This window comes from Martes martes (assembly GCF_963455335.1).
Source record: "Martes martes genome assembly, chromosome: 3".
NCBI classification, from domain to species: Eukaryota; Metazoa; Chordata; class Mammalia; order Carnivora; family Mustelidae; genus Martes; species Martes martes.
In genome coordinates this window covers 154,556,633-154,570,791 of record NC_137890.1, presented here as the reverse complement: position 1 = coordinate 154,570,791, position 14,159 = coordinate 154,556,633, and positions in this window count along the sequence as shown.

The window sequence follows — 14,159 nt, the reverse complement described above, 5'->3', positions numbered from 1 at the left end:
GTTTGCTTACCAATAATGTCTTAGATGTTCCTCAATTTAGGATTTTCTTTCAGTTTTTTAGGCAGGTTTGTTTTTTTCAAGTAGTCAAAAGGACTTTTTTTTTTTTAATCCTTTTTTACACTGTAATCTCAAGAAATAGGCTTGCTTTGTCTGAATTTTTATATTTAAGTTTTGAATCATTCTAGAATTTGTTCTAACATAGGGTTTAAAGTTAAGTATAAATAGTTTCAAAATTCCAAATCACCACCTAGTTTTCCCACAACAGTTGTTTGAACTCCCCTCTTTATTGAGTCAAAATGTCACTTTCATCAGATATTATATTCTTACATACGCTTCTCTGCTATACATGGTGCGCCCACGTCTGTTACTTTCCCAGGACCACAGTTAATGCCTAACGGTGGCTCAGCCACTGAGTTTCATGTCTGCATGCTTCTTATGCGCTGGACACCCTGCTAACCACTGGATCTGAGTACCTCCTCTAATTCACACCACCAACTCCAACACAGATACTCTTACCATCCCAGCGTGTAGAAGAGGCATCTGAGGCTTCCAGGGGTTCTCTGATTCGCAAATGCATCTAACCAGCGAGTCATGGCAGCAGCAGACTCACGCAGGCAGCTGCAGCCCGTCATCCCACCTGGGACCGCCGTGAGCGTCCATCAAACCCTCCATGTGTCACTATGCACGAGTGCGTGAGCTCTCCGCTTGGTTCCCCAGATCCGTCAGTCTCTCCTAGAACAACAGAAGCTGCTAGTGCCTTTAGGGCACAGATGAATATCCCGCTGGACAAGTGACATCCCCGCCTCTTCTTGTTCAATGTCTCCCTGAGTGGGATGAGCTAAGCTATGTGTGATGGGTTTAAACCGTGAAGTTTGGAATGCGTGTCTCAGTTTCCAAGCGTGCCATAACAAAGCATCCACACCTGGGTGGTTTAAAACAACAGAAATGTATTCTCACCCAAATCTGGAGGCCAGAAGTCTGAAATGAGGATGTCAGGAGGGCCATGCACTCTCCAAAGCCTCTCAGAGAGAATCTGTTCCAGGCCTTTCTCTTAGCTTCTGGTGCTGCCAGCGATCCTTGGCGCTGCTTGGCTTGGAGACATATCCCTCCCACTTCGGTCTCCTCGTCACAGGCTACTCTCTCAAGCTCCTCTCTGTCTTTTCTCTTCTTGTAAGGACACTGGTCACCTTGGATGAAGGGCCCACCCGCCTCTAGGATGACCTCATCTTAAGTGATTTCATCTGCAAAGGCTCTTCTCTCCCAGAGACTGCGTGGGAGGCTCAGCCCTTCTGGACGCTCTTGTCTCCCTCTCTGTGCCCGTACAGTGGTCTGCCCCTGTGTCCCTGTGTCCCTGTGTCCCTGTGCTCAGCACGTGGACTCAGGCCCTATTTTGCCTACTGGAAGTCTTGGTTAAGTCAGTCTGCTCTGCGGACCCAAACCATTCTAGGTGCCATTATCCCGAGAGTGCTGATTCGTGGCCCACCCTGCTTTCCCAGTACAAAAGCTCATTTATTATGTCTCTCTGCCTGAATCCTGTGTCTGACCTTCAAGTAGTCTGGGATCTGGGAGTCAGATAAATCGGAGAGGTGTCTGGCAAGGATTGGCGTTTGGGGGCCAGAATTCGTGTGTGGGGAGAGGGAAGCTCTTGGCTGGGACCCGGCAGTGGCTTGAAGACTCAGGAAGCCCGGTGTGCCGAGGGGCAGAGCTGGCAAGGAAGCGGCCAGGGAGTGAGGAGGAGCAGGCCCAGAGCTCTGCAATCACCTTGACCCGACTCCCCAGGGCCAGGTGGGTCACAGCAGGGACCGCAGACCAAGGGTGAGTCTTTGCAGCCCCAGCCAAGGAGAGAAGCCAGGCACAGGCCGCTCAGATCAGAGCGAAGGACTTTTTTTTTGGTTTTCTCCAGTTCTATAGCCAGGCCGGGGTTTATACTCAGACACATTTGTTATTTCCCTCTTCATCACGTCTGACCTTTATCTAAGGTCAAGGCCGATTTAGCCAGCTGTAGTGTTGTCTCCCCACCCCAGAGAACTAAATTAACCTCTCGGAGCTCTGGAGATCCAGAAATGTGACTGTGGTGATTCTGGATCTGGGAAATCAGAGATGATTTTACACACAAGGCACAGAGGGTTTTTCAAGAGAGGCACCTGCGCAAAGACCTGTGTGGGAGAGCAAAACAGAAGTCAGGTTGAAAGACATTAACATGAATCTGAAGGGCAAAATAAGCCTGATGTGAGCCTCACAGCAGGAACATCTGGAGGGATGTCCCAGACTGGGATCTAGAAAATAGATCCTGACCTCCACCCCCCCATTCCTGGCACGGAGCGACGTAAACTCTTGCAATTTCCGAAGCAATAAGAGCACCCGGAGCGTCTTTTGTTCTAAAATCTGGTCTTTGACTTTGGTTCCCGACATTGAACTCCTCAATCCCTTGTCATTTCCCGGGTGATAGGGATGACTTTGCTCTAATAAGGTGACTCTGGGTGGGCTCCCGCATAGGGACTGGTCACCAGAGAGACCAAGCCATGCTGAGAATCTTGGGATTTTCAGTCTAACCCCTTTTGCTCCAGAGAAGGGAGAGGGGCTGGAAATGGAGTTTATAATCCAACAGGCCTAGCTGAGGAAGCCTCCAGAAAATCTCAATTGTATGGGATTCGGAGAGCTTCCAGGTTGGCGGATACATCTGTACCAAGAGGTAAGGTTCTCCAACTTGACAGGGATAGAAGATCCTGAGCTCGGGGACCTCCCCGACCTTGCTCTGTGTGTCTGTTCATCTTTGCTGCATCCTTTAGTAAATTGATAAACGTGTTTTCCTGAGTTCCATGAGTTTTTCTAACAAACAGTCTAATCCATGGGGAGAGGAGGTCATGGGAAACTCCAACCTGTAGCCAGATCAGACAGAGGCTGTGGGTAACTTGGGGACCTACTACTTGCCGTGGTACCTGAAGTAGGAGAGTCTGACAGAACTGGCAGGGTCTGAGGTTATCTCCTGTAGCAGAGCATCAGAATGGGGATAAATTCTAGGCACAGAGTTGGCATCACAGAATTGCTTGGTGGGGGGAAAAGTCCCATCCCCTTGATGACCAGAAGGGCTGGAAGTGAAGTATTCTGTGTGAAAGCAAATGATACACACAAAAAGAGAAGACAGGAGCTTTTTCCAATATGTGGGCCCTGCCGAGACCTAGGGCAGCAGTTATAGAAGTTTCTGGAAGCGATGGAACTGAGCAAAGGCAAGTCCAGACACAACCTGCTCCCACACTGGGCCTCCAGTCCACAGAGCTAAATGCTGAGCAGAAATAGGTTTGGGGGGAGCAGAAGCATTGATCCCACTGGGCCACTAGGCACATCAGAATCCTCGATGGTGCCAACGATTCAGAAATCTGCTGAGGGTGGTTGTCCTGCCAAAATGAATGCTGAAAAGGAGAAATAAATTAAACAGTAGGAGTTACATTTTACTGGCTAGAGCAATTCCACAGCAAGATGCAGTGGTAGCAGCCAGGGTGGCCAAGACGTTGTCACTCAACAGCCCACCCACTGTGCGGTGCCCAGGACCAGCTTGGGGCTCAGAGGGAGATGGAAATTAAAAGTCTTTCTATACTTTAGGGGCACCTGGGTGGCTCAGTCAGTTGGGCATCTGACTCTTGATTTCGGCTCAGGTCATGATCTCTGGGTCCTAGGATAGAGCCCCGAGTCAGGCTCTGTGCTCAGCATGGAGTCTGCTTCGGATTCTCTCTCTCCCTCTGTTCCTCCCCCTGCTCCCGTGTGCTCACATATGCTCTCTCTCTCTAAAAAAATTAAAATCTTAAAAACAAAGTCTTTCTATACTTAGAATGTGCAAAAAGGAACTCAAATCTAAGACCTGGAGATTGGAGTGTCATCAGTCAGTATCCTACAGTGTTCAAGAATATAGGATATCTTACATGTTAGGAGATGGAAGAAAATGGGGATTGGACTTCTTTTCTTTGTATCAAGCAGCTACTGCTGCAATAATGCCACTTAACAAACAAGCCCAGAACTTCACATCGTATTTCTCATTCCTGTGTTTGTGTGCAGGCTATGGCTCTGCTGGGCCAGGCTGGGTTGGATTCCAGGCTGGGGACTTAGCTCCGGCTTGCTGATTCACCTCCTCGTTGTCCTTAGAGAAAGTGGCCAACTAGGCATGGGCCTTTCATGGCAGATGTGCAGAAGCCAACCCAAGCCATGCTGGCACCCTTGAGGCCTCTGTCAGCATCCTGTGTGCTCACTGGCCAGCAAAAGCAAGTCATGAGACAAAGCTCTAAATCAACTGCAGATATAGATTATTGCCCATACATTCCACTGGGAGGCACTGCAAAGTCACATGGGGAAAAATCTGGACATATTACAGAGAGGGGTAAAGGACCCATCATCTAGCTGACAGATTTTCTGATGGGAGATTGCTCTCAAAGGAGTGTAGAGCTCTAGATTATGGTTTTAGGCAATGCTCCCGGCACGAGTGAAATCAAGAAGAACTTTCTCTCATGTTGCTTCTGTCTGCCTCTCTTTCTTTTAGATACACAAGTCCCTAGAATGGTTTTGGAAGTGGAGCTGGCTTTGAGCCTTGGAGTATCTTGATGCAGACTTTGTACAGTCTTTGATCACTTTGCAAAGCCTCTGGTGAGCTGTATCATACAACTGGCTGGATGTCATGTAAAACTATTACTGGAACAGAGAGTATATTTTCAGCCCCAGGTGCAATATGGCAGGAGGCAAATCTGATCAAGGTTCTGCGCTGCACATTTCAGAACCATCCTGGGGGAAGGGGCTGAACAGCTCACCGGTGGTCCCTGGGTCCCTGGAAGATACATAAAGGAGCAGGGAGTGAAATTAGGGGAAGGGGCCTCGTAAAGATGGAGGGCACTGCTAGCTCTTCTCTCCTGAAGGGTCCAGCCACAAACCCCCAGCTGACCATGAGCCTGACGGTTGAGTCCAGCAGGCTGACAGCACAAAGCACGGGGTGAGCATTGAGCCTTCAAATCTACCATTTTCATGGAAGGAAGATTGTTTCAGTCAGTGTGAGCTGGATGACATCGAGTAACAAACAAGTACATGATCTCAAGGCTGAAAACCACCAGGGTTTACATCTGGCTCACTCTCTGCATGATCATCACAGGTTGCAGGCTGCTCTCCTCCACCCCGCGCTTCCTCAGGGACCCAGGATGCTGGACGAGACTCCCCTGAGTGAGGAGTTGCCCATCACATGGTGAGACTTACACTCTCAAAGGCTTCCAGCTGAAAGCCACACACTGCTCCTGCCTCCTTGGTCTAAGACAGTCACGCCAGCCTTGCACGTGGCAAGTGCAGTCCTCCCACGCGCCCAGGAGGGAGAGAATCAGAATGTTAGGAATAGCCCTGGGGACCACTGTGGGAAGGATTCCCAATTCTCTCTCCAGAAGGGAAAGTCTGGGAGAGCCTCCACTGGCCTCCTTCCTCATCCTCATTCACTCCCACCTCCCAAAGACTTCTCTGATGTTAAGACTAGCGACAGGCACAGTGGTTGATCAGTGGATGAATTCAGCTCCCCTCTGCTGCTGTAAGCACACAGAGGTCAGGTGCAGGTCAGGCTACCCAACCCTCCAGGTCCCCAGGCAGGGGACTGGTGGGCCACCGGTGGGTAATGTGGCAGGCACTGTGAGTCTCCTTGCTCTGCAGACCTCAACTCTCCTCCGTGTGAGTCACTCTGGAAGAGAAGCTGCCAAAAAGCCCAGTGGGGGCCATAAGTCCAAACAGAGCTCTTCAACAAAGTTTATTTCTCCAACGAAAGTCCTTCTGTTGGTTTTAAAGCCCAATTTCTATGGCTTCAGAGTCTTATTTCTCAGCAAGTTCTTAACTCAGAGGTGATTTAGGGCTGATGATTAATTAGCACCCTCTATGCCTACAAGACCCTCTGCATTGGGTTGCTTTTTTCATTTTTTAGTAAAATTTTCATTAAAACATAGTGAAAAGCTTAGAGGCTTTTATGTCACACCCCGCTTAAGGACGTGGGGAGGAAAACGCATGGTTAGGAAGAGACTCACAGTGACCTGCCCCCTCTCCCCCCAGCTATGGAGGGCAGGTAGAAATTTCTGTTCAGGGCGTAGATGGTTAAACATCTGCGTTTGGCTCAGGTCATGATCTCCAGGTCCTGCAGTCAAGCCCCATGATGGGCTCCCAGCTCAGTGGAGAGTCTGTTTCTCCCTTTCCCTCTGCCTCTCCCCCTGCTTATACTCTCTCTGTCTCTCCCTTTGTCTCTGTCTCTCTCAAATAAATAAATAAGTCTTAAAAAAAAAAAAAAAGAAAAGAAATTTCTGTTCATACCAATGGGGGCACACAGAGGTCACTGCCGTTTGGCTGGGAAGTTTCCCAGAATAGTGGCTGGGGGGTGGGCAAAATGACCCTGCTGGCAGCCACAGGGCCAGACACCCCGGCTAAGGACTGAGTGGGAGCCCGAGGCAGACCTCAGTGGGATACCCACCAGAGGGGGCTGGGATGGCATCCTGTCAGCAGAGAGAGGCACTGACCTTGACCACGTGAGGACAGATCATGCCAACTGGCCATTCACAGGCCCCAGACTGGTATACTCATTTCTGATGCTTTGGTGGCCAAGGTCAAAACATGAAATCTAATGAGAAAAAAATGTGTTGTTGTTTTTATCCATGCTCTTCTTATTTCTTAATAAATGCACCATTTTTAAAGATATTCTCCATTTTTGTTTTCCCCATTGCTAGTTCAGCCTCCTGAAGTGCTATTTCTTTTTTTTTAATTTCTTCCAACAGTGATGGTGTTTGGTTTATTATATACCTTATTCACCCTCTGCCCCATCCTGCTTTTGTTTAAAAGATCATGCACCTTTTAAAAAAATCTCTTTAAGAATAGAAAACCACCCCTTGATCAATCTTCCCTTTGTTCAAGGAAATTAATTTATTTCAGGGCAAAGACTTCCCTCTTGGTTGTTATAACAATGATCTGTTATGTTCTAAATGTTCATCCCAGATCCCTGTTTCTTGTTATTCTATGCTTGCCTCGTTCTTAAAACTGACACATTTTCTTTTATTCTTGTAGTTTAGGAATATTGAAGGTCTGCTTGTTTTTATAACGAAAATTATCAAACATGACAAAAGTATTTCTCCAATGACCCCATATACCTGCCACTCAGATTCAAGTATTAGCTAGAAATTGCCACATCATTTCTGTTTCCCTCCCTCCTCTCCTTCTTTCTGAAATATTTTAACACAAATTCTACATATTGGATCATTTCTCCCTTACCCCCTTCAACCTGCATTTCTTTTTAAAGTGTGAGCATTTTGGGGGCACCTGGGTGGCTCAGTGGGTTAAAGCCTCTGCCTTCGGCTCAGTTCATGATCCCAGGGTCCTGGAATCGAGCCCCACATCAGGCTCTCTGCTTCAGCAGGGAGCCTGCTTCCTCCTCTCTCTCTCTGCCTGCCTCTCTGCCTACTTGCGATCTCTGTCTGTCAAATAAATAAATAAAATCTTTAAAAAAAAAGTGAGCATTTTGTTACATAATCACAAAACTAGCATAATTAATCTCAATTCCTTGATATCAGCCCATATCCCTTTCATATTGGAATTTCCCTGATTGCCTCAAAAATGACTTTCATACAGGTGGTTAGAAAGGATCTGTTTGTTAAAGCTCTTCTCAGAGGCCCATGTGAATGTCATGGGCTCTAGGCTGTACTGTCTTGGGTCACAGAGAATAAACTAAATGGAGAAAAACCCTTCCCTTCCTGCTCCCCCCACCCCCAAATCCCAGCTCATTCAGCTGTCCCAATTTTCCTCATGCCAAGTGAATTGCAGACACTGGAAGAAAAGCACTAAGTACTTCCGGACAGTCTTTAGGATGAATATTTGATTTAGCAGCTTCATTTATTCCGAGTTCCCATTAAGCCTTGTCCTTCACAGCTGTCAGCCCCAGGAGAAACCCAACCAAGGGCCAAGCCCAGTCGCTCAGGCTGGGATGATAAAGATGGGTTATTTTTTCCAGTTTATTGTATATCCACTTAAGAAATTTCTGAGGCTTGGAGGCCACTTTTGTTCAGCACAGGTTAAGAACAAAGCACTCAGGCTCAGTGGCCTACCTGCAAGGAGAAGACAGTTCAGAAGATCAGAGGGCAGACTGGACATCGTAGTCATGAATTTGAGGACTTCCCCTGGTGATCACAAGAGTGGAAAGAACACAGCAGTTCTTTTTGCTTTGGTTTGCTTCTGTGTAGGAGGAAAGAGGTGTCAGCACATAAAAATTATTTTTTTTCAGGTGACGTTTTCTGTTGGTCCAAGTAGTCAAAGTATTTACGGTTGGCTTTCTTTTCCCCTTGTTCCAAGTGGAAAAAGCTTCTGAGAATGTATTCTGTCTTCTGCCACGTGGAGGCAAAGCATCAGGCTTCCAACCAGCGGCTACTGATCCTGACCATCTGCGCCAAGATGGTGGAGGTCACCCATTGGCCCACCAAATGGAATCAGAGCCAAGAGCGGTAATAAGAGTTTCCTCAGGCTAGATTGTCTTCCTTTGTCACCTGGATGGATACGTTGGGGATGACATTTGTTTCGGACAATGACATAGGTTTTGAACAGGAATATATATTTGGGACAATTCTCTGATGTCTGTAGGGTTCCTGTAGGTTCTCTGAGTTTTCAGTGGCGTCACCTCCAGCTTGTCCTCATTAAGACTTCACCCCCTGCAGGATGCTTTTCCAAAAACGTGGTCAAATCATACTCCTCGTTGTGCAGGACCACGCAGGGGTTGTTGCTGTGGCTCTGCTTCCAAATCTTTTCCAGGGGGGAGCACTTCACAGCCTTGTATGAGTGCTTGGCCATGCTGGTGTGTAGCAAGCCTCCAAGGCCCAGCAGATACCAGAGCATCTCAGGGTGCTCAACCCAGGACATTTCCCACATACCCTGGCCTCTTGCTCGGGGCCTGATCCTGTTTTTCTGGCCCTGAAATGAAGACAGCAGACTGGGCAGTGGAAGGGTCTATACCGTTAAGAACATCACTGTTGATGCCAAGCTGCCCAAGTTCAAGACCTTCTTCCTCTGCTTATTATTCTCCTTCTGCCTGATATCCCAGCATGGTTATTCTAGCTCCCTCTCGTTCTTCAGGGTACCAGGAGTTGGCAAGATTCAGCTGGATCTCAGAACTGAAGCAGTTACAACCATGCCTGGAGCCCAGAGAAGGTCCCGTCATTTACTGTCCTCAGGGCTCCTTCTTCAACAGTGTCTTCTTTACCGAACAAACAGAGGAGAGCTTGAGCGTCAGCCCGGGGGAGTGGGGAGCTATTGCCCTTTCTTCTGTGTGTTGTTGTAAAGCACTTTCATTACTCCCTGTGTAAATCCTAAGGAAGGGACTTTTGCTGGGTCTGAGCTCAGAAGTAAGTGGTTAGGCGAGGGATGGATTGATTGGGATATGAGAAGGCAGGACTGGGGGGCACAGTGGCTGGGGATCTTGAGTGGAAGTGGGGAGGCAAGCAGGGCAAAGGACACACATGGCCTCTTCCCCAAATTTGTTGGAAGTGCCACTGGAACAGATGAAAGAAGAATGGATAGCCACCATGGATCCGTTTTAGGACATCACAGTTATAACATTGCCTGGAGGAGCTTCTATCTATTGGTGTCCGGGCCCCAAACAGAAGGTAGGATCTGGGAGGGACAGCAGATGACATCTGTCTTAGCCCCCCTGGCCACACTTGGTGAAGTTTCCTGTGGAATGGTAGGGAGGTCAAAAACCTTGAGGACATTTTGTCCCAGGGAGCTCCCCTCTCGGGCTGCTGACAGGGCCAGGGCCTTAGGGATGTTGGGAAACATAGCCTTGTCACTGGGCTGATAATTCAAGGGCACAAAGACAACTTGCTTCCTGAAGGGACTAGATGTGGTTTAGAGAGAAGTAACGAATCAAGAAATGGGATTTAGGGGCACCTGGTGTCTCAGTTGGTTGAGCCTCCAACTCTGGTTTCAGCTCAGGCCATGATCTCAGGGTCCCACATAGGGCTCTCTGCTCAGCAGGGAGTCTGCTTGAGGTTCACTCTCCCTCTCCCTTTGCCCCTCCCCCTGCTTGTGCTCTCCCCCTCTCTCTTTCTCTCAAATAAATAAGTCTTAAAAAAATGGGATTTATATTCTGTTAATAAGGTTAGACATTGTCCACCTGGGTAGCAGATAATGTGAGAGAAAAACACATGGTCAGGGCCTGTTGAGGGGTCCAGACTCCTGACCATCGATTACCAATGAGTATTGACAGAGCTCTCACGGGGTGGAAACAGCTCAAAGGGAGAGAAGAGTTTGAATGCATTTCAAAATGATCTGTAGTTAATAATAGCAATAGCATTTGAGAGAAAGACAAATGGAGTGACATAAAGATTAGGAAATTGGGGCAACACAAAAGGAAAAATGCTGCAAAACAAACACATATTTACAAGTCTGACTGATCATCCAAATCAGATGTGTGGCAGAGACCCGATTTCTCTCTCAAAATGTTTGCATGTGTGCATCTCTAGGACAGAAGGATAAAAGCAGTGCACCACAGGAACCTTGAGGTCACCATTATGCTTCATAAGGGGAAGAACACATGTAACCGGGGTGGGGAGGACAGAGTTGGGCTTTGTCTGCAGCCCCTCCAACTCTGAGTACCAGCACCCACCTTCCTGCAAATCCTGACCTCTGGGGAGCTTGACTTCCTGATCCCAGCAAGGGTCAGGAAGCCTGCCTTTTGGGGTATCCTGAACATGGCCCAACAGGGAGCTGGGGTTGATGGCACTCCTTAATCCTAGTTCATTCTTCTCTCCAGTTTTCTGTGTGGAAGGAAAAGCTATGGGGCAGGGACAGTATGAGATCCAGACTCACTCAAGATCTGTGATTTTTAGGGGCACTGACTTTTGATTTCAGCTCAAGTCATAAACTCAGGGTCCTGGGATTGAGCCCTACATCAGGCTCCTCGCTCAGCAAGGAGTCTGCTTCAGGTTCTCTCTCTCACTCTTCCTCTGCCCCCCCTCTCATGTGTGCACTCTTCCACTCTCTCTCTCTCAAATAAATAAATAAATTTTTCCTTTTTTTTTTTTTAAACATATAATGTATTATTTGTTTCAGGGGTACAGGTCTGTGAATCTTCAGTCTTGCACAATTCGCAGCACTCACCATAGCACATACCCTCCCCAATGTCCATCACCCAGCCACCCTATCCTTAACCCGCCACCCCCAGCAAACCTAAGTTTGTTTCCTGAGATTAAGAGTCTCTTATGGTTTGTCTCTCTCCCCAGTCCCCAGTCAAATAAATAAATAAATATTTTAAAAAAAGATCTATGACTTTTTAGGGAAAATCCTTAAGAATCTCCCAAGACATATTTAGAAAACAAATTATAAACACACATATTCCAAATATTTCTGTTACTGAATATTTATTTAAAAATACAAATATGCTCTAAGCATAAAAGGAAAACAGCTATACTTTTGATTCTAACTTACAATTAATATTTTTCAATATTTGAGAAATCCTCCTTTTTAAGGTTTGTGTTTCAATATTCTCCATATAATTATTGTCTACTCTGATAAAAAAAAGTCAAGGGGGAATTGTTTTTCTTTTTTAATTTAGAAGCCAATATGACATGCGTTTGTTGTCCTTATGACCGCTCACTCTACAGAATTAAAAATTGTTCGTGGTCTTATCCTCATTTGCTATAAAGATGCCCCTCACAGAGGTTCCAAGTCACACAATGGGAAACACCCTCCTGCTTCCGCCTTGGCAAAAATTTTTGTTGCACCCAGTTAAGTTGCTAATTCATAGATTTTGTTACAGAGTCACTACTCTATTCAACACCTTCCCAAAAGACACAGTGATAACCACAGGAGTACAGGACCACTATAATGACCAAATCTTCCCTTCGATACCCACCCCCTTGTTTTGCTCATGTTTATTACAATAGCCAACTTTTCTTGAAGCTGATGTGAGCGAGGAAGCCCTGAAATGCCTTAGAACCTTCCCAACAGAATGGGGGGTGCACACATGTCGGGGAGAGATTCTATACTGCAAAGTTACATATCATGGATCTTGCTTAATTCAGATGTAACTACAGCAACTACATATAATTGAAGATTAGCGAAGAGTGATGTCCCATGAAAATCAACTTCCCCTTAGGGCATTTTAATTAAAGCATAAATATTTTGAAGGCAGAACAAGTTAGATGTTTTTAAAGTAGAAAAAAGAGTGAGGAGGAAAACATAGACATGTGTGGGTATGTGTATGGATAACATCTTTAATTCTTCTGTTTTCTTTCTGGGGCCATAAAACTAGGAAAACTATTAACATAAAAGAAAAATATATTTGAAAGAGACACATTTGGTTACATTCACTTTTTAAATTCATTCTCTGGAGACATAATCCATTTGTTCTTATTTCTATGCATGAACTCTACTATACTGTGTACTTTGGAGAATGAGACAGAGTTCCCATTACTGCTAAGGGTTGGCTGGTGCACAGAGCCCCCTGGAGGTGCAAATAGTGGGGAGGTGGGACTGGGTCATGGACATGGGCAGCCTTCTGGGCTGGGTCCTGGGTCTACAGCACCATGTACTAGCTGCAAGTTTAGGCAAGCTTCCAAACTCTCTGATCCTGGGTCTCCTCATCTATAAAAGGATAATAATAATACCAGCTCCATAGGATTGTTGGCAGAATTAATGAGGGTAATGAGTGAAAATCACGTGGCACAGGATAAACAGCGACAAAGTCAGTTCTTAGCGTTGTCATTTGGGGTCTCATTAACAAGGAAGAAAGTGATGGAAGGCTCAGGAACAGAAGTTTGAAGATATGAATCCTAAGTCTTACACTTCCAGAAACAGCTTAGAAAGTTCTTGCCATATCTGGGGTTCAGTCCCCTCGCCTACAACCTCAGGAGCTTGGAGTTTATGATGTTCAAGACCCATCCAATTCCCAAATCCTAGGCTTGTGACTCAGCCTTCCACCACATACCTTCCAGATGCCATTGCCTCATTTACCCTCTGAAGGACCCACCAAAGTGGGTGATCTCGAGTCTGCTTGTCACAGGCAAGGACATCGGGCTCGCCGGCTGGGAGAGCAGGGCAGGTGGAGCTGGGTGCTGGTCTCATTACATCACTCTGCTTCCTCACCCTCCTTTCAGTTCAGAGGTCTGTAGAGATTCGATTAAGGGAAACCCATCCATCATCCAGCTAAAGCCATGCCACAGAGTTCGCATTGATTGCTGCCTTCATACTTGATCGATGTGATCCTCCCTCCAGACAGTCCCTACCATGTTGTTCACACACTGGAAATCCAAGTGTCCTTCCCAGTGTTCGGCTGTGTTAATTAGCCTGGAAATGACAACCCCTACACTGACGTGTGGCTATGTTCCCTACATGCTTTCCCTTGAGCTGTGTATGATGACCTCGTGAATATAATTACCAGTATTTATATGAGGGAATTCTGATTCATGTCAGATTTTTTTTAAATCAATAGGCTATGTAAAAGAAAACGCATGCCCAACCCAGCCCACCCCCAGCATAATGGAGCATTTAAAGGATGTGGATGGTTCCATTTATTACAGTCACATGGGGAAATGTATTGACTAATATATTTATTATTCTATTAAATGGATAATTCTGTTTTTAAAAGAGGAGGGAAATTTATCTCATGAAACTTCTCATTTAAATTCAACAATTCCATCACTATTGCTGGGGATGTAGAGTACCTGGGGAAAAATAAGGCAAATGATTGTCACAGAATTTACAGCACAGCAATGGGTAGGTGTCCCCATGGCTCATGACAGTCCTAGATTTTGCCTGTCACCCCAGGCAACCCTAGGAACAATGGAGGGATCCGAGGACTTGGAAGGAGGTGTCTGTTCGAGGTCTCAGGGAAGACTTCAGAGAGAGATGTTTCTCCTGAAGGTTGAGTAGAACTTGTAGGGGAAGAAATGAGGCAGCAGCCTCACACCAAACCTTTGAATTTTGGATTTTATGTTGCAGTCATGAGGGGTCTGATAAAGTGAACTGGCAAGCCTTCAGGTTGGGCTCTTCCAGAAGCAGATGCTGGGAGCGAGTTAGGAGGACAGGATTAAGAGGTTTGTTGAGGAGTGACATCCGTGAACAGAAAAGAGAGGACACAGACCTGGGTGGGGAAACTCGTTGCGATACAGAACAGACTGGACCCC